Genomic DNA, 22,512 nt, shown 5'->3' with positions numbered 1-22,512 from the left:
ACTGCCCCCCTCCCTGCTGCTCGGCTGTAAATTCCCACCTGCATTCATGTTCAGAGTTGAGCCTGACATTAAGGCATTTTTAAAAAATTGTTTTAGATTTTACTTACTTATTTGTGAGAGAAGCAGATAAACAGAGAGAGCACGAGTGAGGAGGTTCAGGGGGAGAGGGAGAGGCTGACTCCTCGCTGATCAGGGAGCCCGACCCGGAGCTCTATCCCAGGACCCTGGGATCATGACCTGAGCTGAAGGCAGACGCTTAACCGAATGAGCCACCTAGGTGCGCCCAAGACATTTTTTTCAACCAAAGAAAAAGCTCAATAAAAGAAAAAAACATGAAATCAGAACAAAAGAAAAAGGAAATGGCAGGCACACTGGGGTAAGGTGAGAATAGTTGCTATGTTTGAGAAATAAGCAGAGCCCTGACTAAAAAATCATGAAATCTTTTTTATTTTTGGCTCTCTCTCTCCCCCAGCCATCCAAGATGCTGAAAGGAAAGAAGTCGAAGGGGAAGAAGGTGGGCCCGGCCCCCCGCTGTCGTGAAAAAGCAGACCAAGAAGGTGATCAGTCCTTTGAGAAAAAGCCCAAGAAATTCGGCATCGAGCAGGACATCCAGCTCTTTGTCAAATGGTCCAGCTACATCCGGCTGCAGCAGCAAAGGGCTATTTTCCATAAACATCTGAAAGTGTCTCCTGCGATGAACCAGTTCATTCAGCTACTCAACTGCTTAAGCCAGCCCACAAATACAGACCAGAGAAAAAGCAAGAGAAGAAGCAGAGACTGTTGGCCTAGGATGAAAAGAAAGCTGTGGGCAAAGGGGGCTGTCCCCGCTAAGAAGCTGCCCGTCCTTTGCGGGGGGGGGGGGGCGGTAATACTGCTACCACCTTAGTGGAAAACAGGAAGGCACAGCTGGGAATGACTGCACATAATACAGGTCCCACTGAGTGGGTTGTCCTCCTGCCTGCCCTGGGTCACAAGATGGGGGTTCCCTACTGCATTATCAAGGGGAAGGCCATGCTGGGGCATCTGGTCCCCAGGAAGACCTGCACCACTGTTGTCTTCACACAGGTTAACTCGGAAGACAGTGGAGCTCAGCATAGCTGGTGGAAGCTGTCAGGACCAATGACAATGACAGATAAGATGAGACCCTGGTGAGGCATCACTGGGGAGGCAGCGTCCTGGGGCCAAAGTCGGGGGCCGCATTACCAAGCTGGAAAAGGCAAAGGCTAAACAACTGGCCACCAAACTGGACTATGTGTACGCTGTTGAGTTTTCTGTATGGGAAAGTAATAAAAAGTTCTCTTTCCAAAACAATCTTTTTATTTTTGCAAAAAGACGAGAGTGTTTGAGGGAATCACATTTTCATTCACAGAAGGTCATTTCGCATGTTATCTACTTAAAGGCAAAGTAAATCAGTTGAACTTCCATTGATTTTAGTAGCCATAAGGGATACCCAAGCTGTGTGGCCCAGAGCCTTTTAAGGCTTGAAATAGGAGCCAAAAGCAAAACAAAACAGAAAATATCCAGAAGCTGATCTAATGTGCTTTGTTTTGAGAATTAGCTTAAGGCCCCCTGTGCCTTTATAGTAATACATTTACAGAATAACTTGGTTGTCCACACACCATGAAATGACTTTAAAATTTGTAGCCATGATTTTAAGTAGGAAGAGGAATTACTTTCTTGTTTATCGGGCAAAGCAACTGGCATCAAGGCTGACTAGAATGTTTAAGTGACTAATGGAACAATTGCTAATATTTCAGGTTTCCATTGGATGCTTGCATCTGTTCCTATTGGCTCTCAAGAAGGAAAATGTCTGGTGTGGAACATGGCATAAATAATACTGTCCTACAAGGAAACGCTGCTTTCTAAATCTATAACTAGGTTTTTTAAAAAATCACTTAGAGAATTGTTTCTATTGTGGGAGAGATACTTTTTCAAGGCGCCTTATTTTGCTATATAGCAAAACGAACTCAAAGAAAACTCAACTTCAGAGACAGTTAAGGCCATTTTATTTTTTTATCTTTTTATTGTTATGTTAATCACCATACATTACATCATTAGTTTTTGATGTAGTGTTACATGATTCATTGTTTGCATATAACACCCAGTGCTCCATGCAGAACGTGCCCTCTTTAATACCCATCACCAGGCTAACCCATCCCCCCACCCCCCTCCCCTCTAGAACCCTCAGTTTGTTTTTCAGAGTCCATTATCTCTCATGGTTCGTCTCCCCCTCTGACTTACTCCCCTTCATTCTTCCCCTCCTGCTATCTTCTTCTTCTTTTTTTTTCTTAACATATATTGCATTATTTGTTTCAGAAGTACAGATCCGTGATTCAACAGTCTTACACAATTCACAGTGCTCACCGTAGCACATACCCTCCCCAATGTCTATCACCCAGCCACCCCATCCCTCCCACCCCCCACCACTCCAGCAACCCTCAGTTTGTTTCCTGAGATTAAGAATTCCTCATATCGGCTTAGAAGAACTCAGCAGGAGATCAAAGAAGAGAGTAGCAACAACTCTCTGAACAGAGAAGCGACCACTTACTGGAAGGTAGGATGTGCAGAGAAGTGAATCCGAGGCGATATTCGGGAGGATAGACGGCGGGGAAGGGAGCCTCCGTCGGCCGCTTTTGGCAAGTGATAGAGCTGCAGTGCACAAAATCAGAACTTTTAGAAGCCGGCTCCGCTGAGGGACGTCGCTCCAGTGACTAAGCTGGGGGTGCAACCCTTGCAGGACGGTGTGACTCAGGACCCTCGGGGTCACAGAAAGACTGGGGGTGCCTGAGTGCAGTAGAGCTCCCAGGTATCGGAGTGGAGAAGCTGGGTGCAGAGACGGAGCCGAGGAGTGGGCTCTCAGCTCGGGGTTGCCATAAACTGTGATCCGCAGCCCAGTCGGGCCACTGCTCCTGCAGCAGGGACCCAACAAGCAGCAGAGCCCGGGAGATTCCCCTTCTTCCCCCTGGAGGAGCGGTGCGGGAGTGCACCGCAGGGATCTGCTGGAGACTCCACACAGGTCGGGTGCCAGAGATAGAAAACTCAGTCACAGGCCAGGTGAGCACGGAGTGCAGCCAGAGACCGGGGACACGGGAGTGACTGCTGCTTTTCTCTGGGGGCGCACTGAGGAACAGGGCCCTGAGTTCTCAGCTCCTCCGGGCGGAGATTGGGAGGCCACCATTTTCACTCTGGTCCTCCAAAGCTGTACCGAGAGCTTGCAGGGAACAAAAGCTCCTGAGAGCAAACCCGAGCAGATTGCTTAGCCCGGACCGACAAGGGTGGGGCAATTCTGCCTCCTGGCAAAGACATTTGGAACCACGGCAACAGGCCCCTCCCCCAGAAGATCAGCACGAACAGCCAGCTAGACAAGACCAAGTTTACCAATCAAGGAGAACGGGAGACCTCCAGCGCTAGGGGAATACTGCACATAGAATTCATGGCTTTTTTTACCATGATTCATTAGTTTTTCAAAGTTAATTTTTTTAACTGGCTTTTTTTGAATTTTTCTTTTTCCCTTTTTCAACCATCTTATCAATCCCTTTTTAAAAAAAACTTTTTATTTTTCATTTTTAGAATCATATTTTATCCCTTCATAGTAGTTACCCTTATTTTTGGCATATATATGTATATATATATACATATATATGTTGTTCTCTTTTTAAAATTTTGAGATACAGTTTCTTCTAACAGATCAAAATATACCCTAAATCACTAGTGTATGGCTTTGTTCTAGTCTCCTGCCTGATCACATTCTCTCCCTTTTTTTTTTTAATCTTCTTTCTTTTTTCAAACAACTTCTTATCTTATCAATTCGTTTTATAAAATCTTGTATAATTTTCATCTTTACAGTCATCTTCCATCCCTTCATCATATCAACCCTTATTTTGTACATATATGTCTTTCATCCTTTAAAATTTTAGGAGACACATTCTTCTAACACACCAAAATACACCCAAAATCTAGTGTGTGGCACTGATCTATGCACCAGCCTGGTCATATTTGATCATATTCTGTTTTTTTTTGTTTTGCTCAGTTTTTGTTTGTTTTTATCTTTTTCTTTTTCTTTTTCTTCTCTTTCTTTTTTCTTTTTTTCCCTTTCTTTTCCCCTGGTTTCAGGTCTTTTCTGATTTGTATAGAGTATATTTGCTGGGGACGTTGTTAACCTGTTAGCATTTTGTTCTCTCATTCATCTATTCTCCTCTGGACAAAATGACAAGATGAAAAAAATCACCTCAGCAAAAAGAACAAGAGGTAGTACCATCAGCCAGGGACCTACTCAATACGGTCATTAGTACGATGTCGGACCTAGAGTTCAGAATCATGACTTTAAAGATACTAGCGGGGCTTGAAAAAAGCGTGGAAGTTATTAGACAAACCCTTTATGGAGAAATAAAAGAACTAAAATCTAACCAAGTCAAAATCAAAAAGGCTATTAATGAGGTGCAATCAAAAATGGGGGCACTAACTGCTAGGATAAATGAGGCAGAAGAGAGAATCAGCGAAATAGAAGACCAAATGATGGAAAATAAAGAGGCTGAGAAAAAGAGAGAGAAACAACTACTGGATCACGAGGGCAGAATTCGAGAGATAAGCAATACGATAAGACGAAACAACATTAGAATAATTGGGATCCCAGAAGAAGAAGAAAGAGAGAGAGGGGCAGAAGCTATATTGGAGCAAATTATATCAGAGAACTTACCTAATGAGGGGAAGGAAACAAGCATCAAAATCCAGGAGGCACAGAGGACCCCTCTCAAAATCAATAAAAATAGTTCAACATCCCGACATCTAATAGTAAAACTTAAGAGTCTCAGAGACAAAGAGAAAATCCTGAAAGCAGCTCGAGAGAAGAGATGTAACCTACAATAGTAGAAACATTAGATTGGCAACAGACCTATCCACAGAGACCTAGCAGGCCAGAAAGGACTGGAATGATATCTTCAGAGCACTAAACGAGAAAAATATGCAGCCAAGAATACTATATCCAGCTAGGCTGTCATTGAAAATAGAAGGAGAGATCAAAAGCTTCCAGGACAAACAAAAACTAAAGGAATTTGCAAACACGAAACCAGCCCTCCAAGAAATATTGAAAGGGGTCCTCTAAGCAAAGAGAGAGCCTAAAAGCAGCATAGATCAGAAAGGAACAGAGACAATATACAGTAACAGGCACCTTACAGGCAACACAATGGCACTAAATTCATATCTTTCAATAGTCACCCTGAATGTAAATGGGCTAAATGCCCCAATCGAAAGACACAGGCTGTCAGATTGGATTAAAAAACAAGACCCATCAATATGCTGTCTGCAAGAGACTCATTTTAGACCCAAAGACACCGCCCGTTTGAAAATAAGGGGGTGGAAAACCATTTACCATGCTAATGGACACCAAAAGAAAGCTGGGGTGGCAATCCTTATATCAGACAAATTAGATTTTAGAACAAAGACTGTAATAAGAGAAGAAGAAGGACACTATATCCTACTTAAAGGGTCCATCCAACAAGAAGATCTAACAATTGTAAATATCTATGCCCCTAACATGGGAGCAGCCAATTATATAAGGCAATTAATAAAAAAAGCAAAGAAACACATTGACAACAATAGAGTAATAGTGGGGCAGTTTAACACCCCCCTGACTGAAATGGACAGATCATCTAAGCAAAAAATCAACAAGGAAATAAAGACTTTAATGAAACACTGGACCAAATGGACTTCATAGACATATTCAGAACATTCCATCCCAAAGCAATGGAATACACATTCTTCTCTAGTGCCCATGGAACATTCTCCAGATTAGATCACATCCTAGGTCACAAATCAGGTCTCAACCGGTACCAAAAGATTGGGATCATTCCCTGCATATTTTCAGACCACAATGCTTTGAAACTAGAACTCAATCACAAGAGGAAAGTCGGAAAGAACTCAAAGACATGGAGGCTAAAGAGCATCCTACTAAAGAATGAATGGGTCAACTAGGAAATTAAAGAAGAATTAAAAAAATTCATGGAAACCAATGAAAATGAAAACAAAACTGTTCAAAATCTTTGGGATACAGCAAAGGCAGTCCTGAGAGGAAAGTATATAGCAATACAAGCCTTTCTCAAGAAACAAGAATGGTCTCAAATACACAGCCTAACCCTACACCTAAAAGAGCTAGAGAAAAAACAGCAAATAAAGCCGAAACCTGGCAGGAGAAGAGAAATAATAAAGATCAGAGCAGAAATCAATGAACTAGAAACCAAAAGAACAGTAGAACAGATCAACGAAACTAGGAGCTGGTTCTTTGAAAGAATTAACAAGATTGATAAACCCCTGGCCCGACTTATCAAAAAGAAAAGAGAAATGACCCAAATCAATAAAATCATGAATGAAAGAGGAGAGATCACAACCAACACCAAAGAAATACAAACAATTATAAGAACATATTATGAGCAACACTATGCCAGCAAATTAGATAACCTGGAAGAAATGGGTGCATTCCTAGAGATGTATCAACTACCAAAATTGAACCAGGAAGAATAGAAAACCTTAACAGACCTATAGCCACTAAGGAAATTGAAGCAGTCATCAAAAATCTCCCAGCAAACAAAAGCCCAGGGCCAGATGGCTTCCCAGGGGAATTCTACCAGACATTTAAAGAATTAATTCCTATTGTCCTGAAACTGTTCCAAAAAATAGAAATGGAAGGAAAACTTCCAAATTCATTTTTATGAGGCCGCCATTACCTTGATCCCCAAACCAGACAAAGACCCCATCCAAAAGGAGAATTACAGACCAATATCCTTGATGAACATGGATGCAAAAATTCTCACCAAAATACTAGCCAATAGGATCCAATAGTACATTAAAAGGATTATTCACCACGACGAAGTGGGATTTATCCCTGGGCTGCAAGGTTGGTTCATCATCTGCAAATCAATCAACGTGATACCATACATTAACAAAAGAAAGAACAAGAATCATATGATCCTCTCAATAGATGCAGAAAAAGCATTTGACAAAGTACAGCATCCTTTCTTGATCAAAACTCTTCAGAGTATAGGAATAGAGGGTACATACCTCAATATCATAAAAGCCATCTACGAAAAACCTACAGCGAATATCATTCTCAATGGGGAAAAGCTGAGAGCTTTTCCCCTAAGGTCAGGAACGCGGCAGGGATGTCCACTATCACCACTGCTATTCAACATAGTATTAGAAGTCCTAACCACAGCAATCAGACAACAAAAAGAAATCAAAGGCATCCAAATCGGCAAAGAGGAAGTCAAACTCTCACTCTTTGCAGATGATATGATACTGTATGTGGAAAACCCAAAAGACTCCACCCCAAAACTGCTAGAACTCATACAGGAATTCAGTAAAGTAGCAGGATATAAAATCTATGCACAGAAATCAGTGGCGTTCCTATACACCAACAACAAGACAGAAGAGAGACAAATCAAGGAGTCGATCCCATTTACAATTGCACCCCAAACCATGAGATACTTAGGAATAAATTTAACAAAAGAGGCAAAGGATCTGTACTCAGAAAACTATAAAATACTCATGAAAGAAATTGAAGAAGACACAAAGAAATGGAAAAACGTTCCATGCTCATGGATTGGGAGAACCAACTTTGTGAAGATGTCAATGCTACCTAGAGCAATCTACACATTCAATGCAATCCCCATCAAAATACCATCCACTTTTTTCAAAGAAATGGAACAAATAATCCTAAAATTTGTATGGAACCAGAAGAGACCCCGAATAGCCAGAGGAATACTGAAAAGGAAAAGCAAAGCTGGCGGCATCACAATTCCGGACCTCCAGCTCTATTACAAAGCTGTCATTATCAAGACAGTATGCTACTGGCACAAAAACAGACACATAGATCAATGGAACAGAATCAAGAGCCCAGAAATGGACCCTCAACTCCATGGTCAACTAATCTTTGACAAAGGAGGAAAGAATGTCCAATGGCAAAAAGACAGTCTCTTCAAAAAATGGTGTTGGGAAAATTGGACAGCCACATGCAGAAGAATGAAACTGGACCATTTCCTTACACCACACACAAAAATAGACTCCAGATGGTTGAAAGACCTAAACGTGAGACAGGAGTCCATCAAAATCCTAAAGGAGAACACAGGCAGCAACCTCTTCGACCTCAGCCGCAGCAACTTCTTCCTAGAAACATCGCCAAAGGCAAGGGAAGCCAGGGCAAAAATGAACTATTGGGATTTCATCAAGATCAAAAGCTTTTGCACAGGAAAAGAAACAGTCCACAAAACCAAAAGACAACCGACAGAATGGGAGAAAATATTTGCAAATGACATATCAGATAAAGGGCTAGTATCCAAAATCTATAAAGAATTTATCAAACTCAACACCCAGAGAACAAATAATCCAATCCAGAAATGGGCAGAAGACATGAACAGACATTTTTCCAAAGAAGACATCCAAATGGCCAACAGATACATGAAAAAGTGCTCAACATCGCTCGGCATCAGGGAAATCAAATCCAAACCTCAATGAGATAGCACCTCACACCAGTCAGAATGGCTAAAATTAACAAGTCAGGAAACGACAGATGTTGGCGGGGATGCAGAGAAAGGGGAACCCTCCTACACTGTTGGTGGGAATGCAAGCTGGTGCAGCCACTCTGGAAAACAGTATGGAGGTTCCTCAAACAGTTGAAAATAGAGCTACCATTCGATCCAGCAATTGCACTATTGGGTATTTACCCCAAAGATACAAATGTAGGGATTCAAATGGGTATGTGCACTCCAATGTTTATAGCAGCAATGTCCACAATAGCCAAACTGTGGAAAGAGCCAAGATGTCCATCGACAGATGAATGGATAAAGAAGAAGCGGTATATATACACAATGGAATATTATGCAGCCATCAAAAGGAATGAGATCTTGCCATTTGCAACGATGTGGATGGAACTGGATGTTATGCTGAGTGAAATAAGTCAATCAGAGAAAGAAATGTATCATATGACCTCACTGATATGAGGAATTCTTAATCTCAGAAAACAAACTGAGTGTTGCTGGAGTGGTGGGGGGTGGGAGGGATGGGGTGGCTGGTTGATAGACATTGGGGAGGGTATGTGCTATGGTGAGCGCTGTGAATTGTGCAAGACTGTTGAATCACAGATCTGTACTTCTGAAACAAATAATGCAATATACGTTAAGAAAAAAAAGAGAAGAAGATAGCAGGAGGGGAAGAATGAAGGCGAGTAAGTCGGAAGGGGATACGAACCATGAGCGACGATGGACACTGAAAAACAAACTGAGGGTTCTAGAGGGGAGGGGGTGGGGGGATGGGGAAAAAAAAAGAATTCCAATTTAAGGCCAATTTAAATTATTAAATTCATTTTTCAGTTTTTGAGAAGAGCTTGACTGTAAGCTTATTTTAGGGGTAAAATTAGAGTGGGCAGCTTTGTTTCTGAATCACACTCTCCTACACCAACAGATTCTAAGCCACTTAATTCACTTTACATATATGTACTGACCACCTACTACTATGTGCTAGGCATTGTGCTAGGTGTGACCGTGTTCCAAACCTAGTCAAGCCTGCTAAGTCCTCAAGGCCCCGACCCTGGACTCTGTTGGGCAGGTAAGAATCCTAGTGGGTCAGTGTAAAACTCTGACCAAATTCTTCATCTCCATGCTCTTGATCCTTTACTGCCCTGGCCTGCCTTCAGCAAGAACCTTGTTGAGCTGGTCCAGCAATAATCCCTCAGCTCTGATATTTCCGCTTAACTGATACTCCAACCACTGCCCCCCTCCCTGCTGCTTGGCTGTAAATCCCCACCTGCATTCATGTTCAGAGTTGAGCCTGATGCTACTACAAAACTTCACTGTACTAGTCCCCCTGAAAAAGGTCTCCCTTACCATCTTTAACAAGTGTTATGAATACAACTTTTTAAAATTTTTTATTTTATTTTTTTAAGATTTTATTTATTTGTTTGAGAAAGAGAGCATGCAGAGATAGTGAGAGAGAGAGCACAAACAGGGGGAGCAGCAGGCAGAGGGAGAAGGAGAAGCATGCTCCCCACTGAGCAAGAAGCCCGATGTGGTACTCGAACCCAGGACCCTGGGATCATGACCTGAGCCGAAGGCAGACACTTAACCTACTGAACCGCCCAGGAGCCTCTACAGTTTGTTTTTTTGTTTTGTTTTGTTTTTTGTTTTTTTTTAAACAGGAGCTGAGAACACATGGTAAAAGGAAAGAGTGAATCTTTGCACTTGGGGGGTTTATGGTCTAAACAATAAACAATCACATAATGAATCAATGACCATTTCGCTAAGTGCCATAAAATAAAAGTTCTGGGTGCAAAAACACCATAGAGGAGAGGCATCTAACTTAGTTGAGTGTTAGGAAGGGTGTTCCTGAGGAAAAGCCACACTTGCTAAGACAGACGGGTGTGTAGGAGTTACTGAGGAGAGAAGGACACACCCAGGAAAGCGTGTTTCAGGTAGAGGATACAGCAAATGCAGTCTCAGGTGGGAAGTAACACGGTATATTTTAAGAGATAAAAAAGGCAGAACTGCTGAAGCTTAGGAAACAGGGGGGAGACAAGTGAACCATGTTAAGCTCTAGAAGCAAGTGAGGGAAAAAAATCACACAGGCCCTTGCTGGCCATAGGAAGAATTTTGGATTTTATCCTAAGTTACCCAGAAGAGTGATGGGATCAGATTTGCCCTGGAGAATGCTCATCTCACTACTCTGCAGAGAATGGAACGGGCAGGACAGCTGGAGGCCACATGAGTCACTTGGCTAGAAAGGCAATTACCGAAGGGCCAAGGTGCACAGCAGGGGACGGTGAGATGAGCAGGTAGACTCAAATTTTAATTAGGGTACGGGTCTTTCACCTCTTTGGTTGGGCTTATTCCTAGGTATCTTACGGTTTTTGGTGCAATTGTAAATGGGGTCGATTCCTTCATTTTTCTTTCTGGTGCTTCATTATTGCTGTATCGAAATGCCATGGATTCCTGTATATTGATTTTGTATCCTGGGACTTTGCTGAATTTGTGTATCAGTTCTAGCAGTGTTTTGGAGGAGTCTTTAGGGTTTTCTATATAGAGTATCATGTCATCTGCAAATAGTGAAAGGTTTACTTCTTCCTTGCCAATTTGGATGCCTTTTATTTCTTTTTGTTGTCTGATTGCGGTGGCTAGGATATCCAGTACTATGTTGAATGAAAGTGGTGAGAGTGGGCATCCCTGTCTTGCTCCTGCCCATAGAGGAAAAGCTCTCAGTTTTTCCCCATTGAAGATGATATTAGCTGTGGGTTTTTCATACATGACATTTATTATATTGAGATAGGTTCCCTCTAAACCTACTTTGTTGAGGGCTTTTATCATGAATGGATGTTGTACTTTGTCAAATGATTTTTCTGCATCTACTGAGAGGATCATATGGCTCTTATCCTTTCTTTTATTAATGTGGTGTATCACATTGATTTGCTAATATTGAATCACCTTTGCAACCCAGGAATAAATCCCACCTGACCCTGATGAATGATTGTTTTAATGTATTGTTGGATTTGGTTTGCTAGTATTTTATTGAGAATTTTTGCATTCGTGTTTGTCAGGGATATTGGCCTATATAGTTCTCTTTTTTATTGGAGTCTTTATCTGGTTTGGTATCAGGGTAATGCCGGCCTCACAGAATGAGTCTGGAAGTTTTCCTTCCTTTGCTATTTTTTGGAATAGCTTGAGACCATAAAAAATTCTAGGGGAGAACGTAGGCAGTAACCTCTTTGACATCAGCCGTAGCAACTTCTTTCTAGATTTGTCTCCTGAGGCAAGGGAAACAAAAGCAAAAATAAACTATTGGGACTTCGTCAAAATAAAAAGCTTCTGCACAGCGAAGGAAACAATCAACAAAACTAAAAGGCAACTTATGGAATGAGAGAAAATATCTGCAAATGACATATCTGATAGGGTTAGTATCCAAAATATACAAGGAATTTATAAAACTCAACACCCAAAAAATGAATAATCCAATTAAAAAATGGGCAGAAGACATGAATAGACATTTTTCCAAAGAGACATACAGATGGCCAAGAGACACATGAAAAGATGCTCAACATCACTGCTCATCAGGGAAATACAAATCAAAACTAAAATGAGATACAACCTCACACCTGTCAGAATGGCTCACATCAACAATCCAGGAAACAGCAAGTGTTGGCAAGGATGTGGAGAAAGGGGAACCCTCTTACACTGTTGGTGGGAATGCAAACTGGTGCAGCCACTCTGGAGAACAGGATGGATGTTCCTCAAAAGTTAAAAATAGAATTACCATACAACCCAGTAATTGCACTACTGGGTATTTACCCAAAGAAAATAAAAATACTACTTCAAAGGGATACAAGCACCCTGATGTTTATAGCAGCATTATCTACAATAGCTAAATTATGGAAAGAGCTCAGGTGTCCATCACATGAATGGATAAAGAAGATGTGATACACACACACACACACACACACACACACACACACACACACACACACACACACTGGAGTATTACTCAGCCATAAAAAAGAATGAAATCTTGCCATTTGCAACATAGATGGAGCTAGAGAAGATTATGCTAAAAATAATTCAGAAAGACAAATACCATATGATTTCAGTCATATGTGGAATTTAAGGTACAAAAAAAGCAAAGGGGAAAAAAGAGAGAGGTAGGCAAATCCAGAAACAGACTCTTAACTATAGGGAACAAATTGATGGTTATCACAGGGGAGGTGTGTCGGGGGATGGGTGAAACAGGTAATGGGATTAAGGAGCACACTTGTTGTGATGAGCACCAGGTGATGCATGGAAGTGTTGTATCGCTCTATTGTACACCTGAAATCAATATTACACTGTTAACTAACTGGAATGTAAATAAAAACTAAAAAAAATTGTAATTAGGGGGAAAAGCAACATAGTCATGCCCACCCAGGGTCTAGATCAGGTAACTGTCACAGGGGATGATGGCATTCAACCAGTGACCAAGGCATACTAGGACATGGGGGGGACAAGCAGATTTGGAGGAAGGTGGGCAGTGAACCTATTGGAATTCAACCAAGGCTAGAAAAGAAACCCAGAAGTTGTGGCAGGGCTGATATCCTATCCTATTTGCTTGTGGCTGCAGGATATGGGCAGCGGCAGCAGGGAGTGAACACAAGCCAACGGGTCCTTCTTGGGATGCCAGACATGGGATCCTGGGCTGTTCTGTGCCTGGAGCCGTGACTACCTCAGTCCCCGGGCTTTCCCCCAGGGATCTGGCAATGGGTCAACGACTGGTACTTTTCTCTCGAAGCATGTATTTCGTGATCCTGGTTTGGTGACATACAGGTGCCGCTGGCTCTCACCTGCTTTCGAGTTTGAAGGTGAAAACTTAAGCCGTGCAACAAAAGTAGGGGCAGCTAGAGAGCTAAAGAAGGTCTGAGGGACACAAGAATTGGAAGAAACAGAGAGAGATTATGAAGGGACCACTATAGAACCTCTTTTCCAGAAACTACCTTTTTCAAGTTTAAATTCTTTGGGGAAAAAAAATGCAGTTATTTGTTCAGCAGCTCAGGGGAAAAAAAACCTAATCAAATCAAACATCAGAGTCAGATTCCACTCCTGGGTGCCAGATCATGGCCCACTGTCACTTCTTCAACCTTCCAGTCACTGTGCCTCAGCCACACTGGTCTCCCGGCACGTTCCTGCCTCAGGACCTTGGCATTTACCATCCCTTCTGCCTAGAGCTCTTTCCCCCTACACAGCCACATGGCACACTTTCACCTCCCATAGGTCTTTGCTCAAATGTCTCCTATTCAGTGAGGCCTTCTTGCTCTTCAATGACATGCACACGCCCTCCCTGCCCCACTTCTGCAGCCCCATCCCTCTTTCCTGATTTTTCTCCAATAGCATTATCATCATCTCACATGATTGCTTTATTTGGTTGCTTGTCTCCTTCCACCAAGATGCAATCTCTGAAAAAGGCAGTGGTTTTAGTTTTCTGTGTCTCCAGCTCTTAGAACAGGGATTCTCACAGAGTGAACCCTTAATAAATACTTACAGAATAAATGAACATTTTAAGGCACAGGACACTGATGCAGCAGCTTTCAAACCAAAGCTGGCTGGAGCTATGCTGTGCCTGTGACCCCTGAGACTTAGTCTAGGCTTAGCAGTAGACACTATTTGCTGGTTGCTGGAGGGAGGTACCATGTTGTTCTCAGCCATGTGGGCCATTTGAACCTTAAGCCACAAATGATGAAAGAGGAAAGTATAAGGATCATCTCTATCTCTTCAGTATGTGCATTATTAAGAACACCAGTGGTGTGGATCATCTAAAGAAGTGGTTGTTGAAAGTCATTTCTGTTTACCACAGGCAAGTGTTTGACACATACACATGCAAATGTGTGCCTGTGTACATATGCATATTCATGTATGTATATAAAAGTATGCTGAGCAATGTATGTCAGACTTACTTTGTAAATCTAGTTTCCATGACATTGCTCTAAAAGTGAGTTTGCTCTTCCCCTACACAATCCGCTGATGATGTCTGTTGGAAGCCTGAATGCAGTTAGATGCCGTGGATAATTCATAGTAAATTACATTAGTCGTGTCAGAAGTGGCCAGTCTCTAGTTCTGTAGCTCCATGGAGCCACTTATTCCTGAGCTGGACCTCTACGAGCTGCACAGAGTGGCCCCTCCAGGTAAACGTCTTATTACTTATTAGGCTTATTAGTCATTACATGCCTTATTACTAATTAGGCTCCTATGTGACCCTCAGGTCTGATCTCTTGCTCTGGTGAATTGAGCTGAACAGCAGGAAAGTCTCAGCTTCTGCTACTCTTTTGGGTCAAGGAAGGTCTGGACAAATGTCCAATCAGCTCTACCTTCTGTTCTTTGGTCCCCTCTGATCTAGCTGGTCCTCTGGCTCCTCCTCACCAAAGACAATGATAGTTGAGAAGTGCTGGAGAAGCCTTGGATGGAGCCTGTGGAGTTCATTTCTCCAGGCTTCTGTCCACTGAGCCTGACCGTAGGGTCCCTCGGCCATCAAAAATGAAGAAAGGTCCCAAACAGAGAACACTCAGAGCTCCATGTGATCACATCTGCCTCATGAAAAACAAACAAAACAAAACAGAGCACATAGAGAATAAACCCAAAAGTTGAAAGAGAATCACAATCTTGGCTTCTCCACCCAAAGTACTGTGCCTTCTGCTGCCTGGGTCATGTTATCTATCTTCAAGATTTCTAACTTGGTCTGGTCCTTCTGAGAGTCCCTCCTAGCAGCTGGAATGAGGACTTCCCTGGAATAGTGACTCTTAACTCATTTTTGACCCGAGACCCATTTGAGAATCTGATAAAAACCATGGACTCCTTCCCACAAAAACAAAAGGAGACACAAAATTTTCACACAATTTTAGAGGTTTCGCAGGTTCCCTGAAAATCATTCATGAGCATTCTAATACTCATGTTATAGTCAGGATACACGTGTTAGGGTCCTGATCCTGACATTGGCTAATTGTAATTGGAAGGCATTTAATCTTTCTTGATTTGACCTGGGGACCTGTCAAATGTACAGGGATGGTCTTTTCTTCTTTAATGTCTGTGGTTATGTAATTATTTTGGTATCCAAGAGACTATTGCTTTAAAAGGGAAGCAGCAATATTATCATTTTGGAGCAAATGGGTTAGAATCAGCCGGAATAACCCATGCTCTCAGCTAACACTGGACGAGGATGCCATGGCCAGATGGATATTTTTGGGTGGCATCTAGGAGCAGAGAAGTCCTACTGGGCATCTTGCAACTCAGATGATGTTAGTCATAAAAACAAGACTGAGTTCTGTCAATTTTTTTTATTGTAGCGTATAGAAGATCGAGCAATCCACATCATTTTAATTATTAATGGGCTCCGGGGGAAAGGGTTGGTCTCAGTGACTGCTCAGCCTGCTGGCATAATGACCAACACCACCTCAGCAGTTGGCCGTGTTCCATATTGACTAGGTAATAATCTGCCACATGCAGCTGGCTGGGATAGATTAGAATGGTGAGCACAGACACTGAGTAATCAACGGGAGAGATACATGCCACCCTATCAGAGTATCCTTCAAGACTGCCCAGAGTCACATCTGTCATTCTGAAATCCTGTTATGCTCAGAGAAATGCTTTATTTGCAGGCTAGTTCATGTCTGCAGAGGTGGTGTTAGAGAGACCTTATCCCACAACTACAGACCTGTGTTTTTTGATAAGGTACTTCACTCATTTAGGTGTTTTAGGAATTAGGGATTTTGTGTAGTGTTCACCCATTTTTCCCCGGAGGAGGGATGTGAGTGAATTTCCTGATTCCTCCTGCTTGGACTTTATCTAGCTTGGGAAAGGCATACTAACTCTCTTGAGGGAGAGACTTGTACAGAGGAATCAGTTCATGTCTTAAAATGTGAATTCTAACAGTATTTAGGGACGCTGTGTCAATGGAGGCCAGGGAGAATCTAAATTGACCCAGTCAGCTAGCCCTCTATCAAAAAAGGTGATGAAGGCACAAGAATTTGGAAAGCAGGATATAAGTAATAACTCTTGAAGTACAGATCCAACCACTCCTCACTAGTGGTCAGAGAAATGCAAATTAAAATAATAATAAGATATCATTTTATAGCCATCAGGCTGGCAACAATAATGTCAAAAAGAGCTATGACATTTATCATGGTGGAGATCTCTACCACAGAGTGTTCTTTTCCAGTGCCGTTGGAAATGTAGTGTTACAGCCTTTTGGAAAAGCGATCTGGCCACTTCCTATTACAATAATAATTACACATACCCTTGGACCCAGAAACACTGTTTTTAGGGTATGCTCTGTTTATTACCTTGTAGTGATAAGAAACTAGAAACAAAGTAATCTATCAGTAAGAAAATGACTAAACATATATTACATAGAAACAACAAGATATGCAGTTTTGAAAGGAATGACTTAGCCTTATACCAATTAATTTGAAGATATTTCCAGTTACTGCTAAGAAAGGAATGCACCTTCAATAAAGCATGTGTGATATGCTTCTATTTTTTTGTAAAGCTAAAGATGACAAAGATCCCACACACAGGTTTAGGTGTGGCATGACACTATATGTTTATGTATGCATGAAAAAAAACCTCTGGAATGAATCAAATCAAATTTGTTATAAAAATGCACTAGAAAGCTTATTTGATATAATCATGTTAATGAATTGATGCAAAAGTATATGTGTAAATATAAATGATATAAACGTTTCTAAGAGGGCTAGGGAAGTGATGAACATTCCAATTGCTAGTGAAAAGAAACACATTTAAATAACAAAGTGTGTCTGAGTCCATTGAGACTGTTATGATAAATTACCATAGACTGGGGAACTTATAAACAACAGAAATTTATTTCTCACTGTTCTGGAGGCCAGGAAGTCTGAGGTCTAGTGATGTGCTGCTTCTTGGGTCACAACTTCTCATGGTGTACTCACCTGGCAGAAGGGGCAAAGTTGCTCTTTGGGGTCGCTTTTATAATGGCGATAATTCCATTCATGAGGGCTTCACCCTCCTAAGCTAATCACCTCCCAAAGGCCCCACCTCCTAATATCACATCATGGGTTAGGCTTCTACATATGAATTTGGGGGGAACACAATGTACAGTAACCGATTTAAGAGTGAGACTTTCCTGAAAACAGAGGGAAGCTGAAAACTCCAGGATGCTCCTGGCCATCTGTAGGGAAGTGAGAGGCACAGCTGGGGAGGTGAGGGACAGGAAGAATATACCTTGCCCATTTCAGTAGTCAAATCTAATCACACTACCCCCTCCAAGTGACACTTCATTGGCTCTTTATTATCCAAAAGAAAGAGTTCAAGCTTCCTAATATTGCTTTGAAATCAGACTCCAGGCTGACTCTCCAGCCTCATCTTTCCAAGACACTCAAATTCTCACTCTTCCCTGAACAAACTTTACTCTTCCCTTCCTGCAAACATAAAATTCCACATGTCCCTCAAGAGCCATCAGGAGCCATGTCAAGTGCCATCGCCTCCCAGAAGTCACTCATGAGTGCTCATTTAAATGCCAGTCTTTTTATATTTCATTTATTTCTCTTTTTATCTCATCAATTTATCTTTCTTTTTTTTTCCTTTTGGCTTCAGTTTATTCTTTCCTTGTGAATTTTTGCTTCTCGGGTCATTGGTAGCTGTATTTTTCTTTGAGTCTTCTTGATGCTATCCTCTTTTCTTTTTTATAAAAAAATATTCATATACTTCATTTTGGTCTTATTATCTTTACCCATACTCCTAAGAAATCTGCACACACTGTATGCTTACCAATAAGTAAAATATATAAACTATAAATGGGTCCACCCCATTGTTTCATGGTTTCATCTGCTTTTCAGATATCTATGCGAAGAGTGAACGGACGGGTTCTTAACTGAAGTCTTCAGGCCACAGGCATCTTCTGCCTTTCACTGTCTGGACCTCTGTTATTCTGATCCAATGAAGAGAGCACTGGCGAAGATGTTCTGCTTGCCCCTCCCCACTACATACACAAGAACACAAACTACACTGATTTCACTGCTGGGAATTGTGCTTATATGAACAGAATGCACTACTGCAAGCCCCCACTCCTATGAGGAGCTCATACTTTTCTTTCATTTCCTGCAGGGTTGTTTTTTGTGGGACTCTTTTTGATAGATGTTAGAGCAGAGGAGGATGGGAGAATTCCTCTTATTATCTGAAGTCCGTGCCCGAAGTGTTGAAGATTAATTAGCATATTATTATTACTGGTACAATCCCTGTGTCTCTTCAGTATGGGAATAAAGATGGTGGATTTCCAGACAGGCATGCTATGTCCTTCAGCTTTTTATTTCCAGAAATCTTGTGTGACTCAAGACAAAATCTAGTAATGTGAGCCTTAGATGTGCTTAATTTTTAGTCCAGTTATATCTATTTTATTGCTGGTAGAGAGTACCATCACATTCTGTCATTAGCTTGTCTGTTAGTCTTAGCTTTTAGAGACACAGGTTTTAGTTTCCATTTTTCTCCAGCTTCACTGTTACTTTTTTGAAGATTTTATTCACTTATTTGAGAGAGAGAAAGCATGTGTGAGAGAGAGCACGAGCAACGGGGAGGGGCAGAGGGAGAGGGAGAAGCAGGCTCCCCACGGAGCAGAGAGCCCAAAGCAGGGCTCAGTCCCAGGACCCCGGGATCATGACCTGAGCTGAGGGAAGACACTTAACCAATTGAGCCACCCAGGTGCCCCACTTCACTTATTTTAACAGGAGTTAAGAAAAAGCCGAAATGGGGATGCTACCCAGATTTCATATTGAATGGCATTCCTGATTTTATTTTTTAAAATGTACAACCCTCCAACCTGATTAGGAAATTGTGTCACTCCATTTAGTCATTTGATCAATGTTTTGAACACCTTCTTTGTTCTAGGCACAGTAATTGAGTGTTTTGAGATAAGGAACTGTCTAGGATACTGGCAGTATTCCCAAATAACTTAATAGTGTACTCAGTGGCCAAACAGTAACTTAACAAATAACAATATGGTGTGATGTGACACAATTTTCTGTGTAGATCATTCAATGGAATGAGGAGGAGGAAGAAACCATCTGTGTAGAAGGAATTGAGGGTGAAGGAGGAAACTGTTATGGAAGTGGTGCAGTGTATGTATTCTTGAAGGATGAGCAGGAGCAAACTGGGTGGACAAAACAAGAGAACTGAAACTCTGGGTGGAGAGAACACTACAGGCAAAGGAGCAGACAGTGGAAGGCCTTATCGTGCTAAGAAATTTGTAAACAATGGAAAGCCTTTGATATTGATGTATGTTTAGCAAAGGATGACAGAACCATATGTATATTTTTAAATTTCCATTAAAAAAGTTTCTTGGGGTGCCTGGCTGGTTTAATCAATTAAGTGCTGACTCTTGATTTTGGCTCAGGTCATGATTTCAGGGTCGTGGGATTGATCCCCAAATTAGGTCCACGTTCATCGAAGAAGAGTCTGCTTGAGATTCTCTCCCTCTCCCTCTGCTCCTCCCCCTGCTCACGTACTCATGCACAGGCTCTCTCTCTTTCTCTCAAATAAATTAATAAATCTTAAAAAAAAAAGTTTCTTAGGGCACCTGGTTGGCTAAGTCAGTAGAGCATGAGACCCTTGATCTCAGGGTCAAGTTTGAGCCCCACATTGGGCATAGAGCTTACTTTAAAAAAATTAAAAAAAACTAAAAAAATGATAATGATTAAATTGAAATTTTAAAAAGGTAATTTTTTGTTTGTTTGTTTACTTGTCAGGAATTGTGCTATAATTTAAATAACACTGGTGATCCTCTGGCTGATAAATTATTTTAAAGGAACTTTAGTCAGATTTGGGGAGTAAAGAGCTTCCCACTTATTCAGAGAGAAACTGGAGTAAAATCTGCCTTGGCTCTTGTTTCCCTTTTGTGCTCAAGAACTGGGCTCTATTCTTCACTGCTATACCTTATATTCCCTTATCAATTAAACCCATTCACCCAATGATAAGTGGGTTCTTTTTTTCTTGTCTGAAAATGTATTGTTTGGACTTCAGTTCATGGCCAGTAAGTCATACAAAATACCCTGGAAAATCCTCCCACTGGAAAACAATCTTAAAGTCTAGATAAATCATTAAAAACTCTGTTGAATACATGCCAGAGATGGTAAGAAACCAAGGAAAATCCTCAGAGTGGAAAACAAAGCTAAAGTACAATCCAGCAAGTTAGCTCGGCTGAAGCCCAAGGCTGCTAAAAGTGACTTCCAAGTCTTATATACTGAGAAGTTCAGTTCAAATGGAAGCACATTAGTAGAACTATAAATGCAAGAGTTCATACAAGGTAGAGGACACCTTTTCATGGAGGTATAAAACCCCTGAAGGACCTTAGAATCAGTGAGAAAATAAATGATGGGGAAGGGGGTACTGCTGAATGCACCTTGCAAAGAAAGACAGGGGTCAACTTGCTTTTCTCAGCTTTTGTTATGGTGGGGAGTGTCCACCTGAAGATTTAGATCCATCAGTCAGCTTTCTTGTGGTTTGAGGCTCAAGTTACCACTGACCTTGATGGGAAGAAAAATTTCTTCAATAAGACACACAATGCAAACACATTAAAATTTAAAGCTCCTCTTTGCGGAAAGCCCGCGTTTAGAGACTAAAAGGACAAGCTATGATGCGGGAGAAGACGTAGCAACAGGACAAAGCATCAGTTTGGCAATAATAATAATAAAATGTGACAAGACCAAGTGTTGGCAGGAATGGAAAGCAAAAGAAATTCTTCTTACACTGTTGTGTGTCTGGGAATTAGTATATTATTGTGGCAAACAATTTAATTTTATTAAATAAATGTGAACATGCATATATTTTATGACCCAGCAACTATTGTATTCACAAGATAGAATATGATTTAACAGCAAAAAATGAAATTGACACCTCATGCATCCATGCTCATGAATTTCACAAATATAATATTGGGTAAAACAATCAATCATAGACCATATATGTATTAGATTAGTCAGGGTTCTCCAGAGAAACAGAACCAATATATATACTGGTTTCCTGTAGAGAATTGGCTCACATGATTGTGGAGGCTGGGAAGTCCCATAATCTGCTGTCTGCAAGCTGAAGACCCAGGAGAGCCCGTGACGTCTTTCCACTCCGACTCCAAAAGGCCTCTGAACCAGCGAGCTGATGATACAAATCCCAGTCCTAGGGCGGGAGAAGACTAATATCCCCACTCACACTTGTAGGTTAGAAGGGAAAAGGGGCAAATTCTTCCTTCCTCAACTTTGTTGTTCAATTCAGGCCCCCAGAGGACTGGATGATGCCCAAAGGCATCCTTTACGGATTCAGATGCTAATCTCACCTGGAAACACCCTCAGACACACCCAGAAACAATGCTTTATCTGGCACCCTGCGGTTAACACAAAATTAACCATCACAAAGTACAAAATGATTCTTAAGTAAAACTATGTATCACTTATTTAAAAATTTTAAAGAAAATATTAGGCATGAATAATATGTTTATTGCTACATATATATGTCTGTGAAACTATGAAGAAAAGCAAGTGAATGCTTAGTCAGGACCGGGGCTGCCTCTCAGGGTGTGGAAGGGACGTCATCGGGAAGGGGACATTACCATGATTTGCTTTATTCTTCATCTCAACATGGATTTTATCATCAGCAATGATCTCCATAATAAAACAATGAAAATAAGTAGTTAGTTTATTGGTTTTCCCTTCTTTCCTGCCTTTCTCAGGATGCACTATTCCCCTCTGCTCCAGCCCCCAATTTCTTTGTGGTTTGGGGATATTGCAGCTGCAGGTCCTTACTCTGCAGAACGGCTGGTGCTTGGATTCTGCACTGGCTGGATTAGGCAAGCTGGAAGCCACCACCAGACCCTGGCGTGTCGGGGAGTTTGACACAACCGCAGCTTATTACCTCCTCACAGTTGTTCACGTCTGTGGGTCGTCTCTACTGACAGCCATTCAGGCACTCGGGCTGATGGAGACTCTTCCATCCTGACACTCGATCG

At 41.6% G+C, this 22,512-nt stretch overlaps 1 pseudogene; it reads left to right on the top strand.

The window, feature by feature from the left end:
- Nucleotides 1-481: 481 nt before the first annotated feature.
- LOC113925422 lies at nt 482-22,399 on the top strand (annotated as a pseudogene).
- Nucleotides 22,400-22,512: the final 113 nt, after the last annotated feature.

This window comes from Zalophus californianus, chromosome 2 (genome assembly GCF_009762305.2).
Source record: "Zalophus californianus isolate mZalCal1 chromosome 2, mZalCal1.pri.v2, whole genome shotgun sequence".
Lineage (NCBI taxonomy): Eukaryota > Metazoa > Chordata > Mammalia > Carnivora > Otariidae > Zalophus > Zalophus californianus.
Note: the sequence above shows the minus strand (reverse complement) of the source record. Positions and strands in the feature narration are given on the sequence as shown.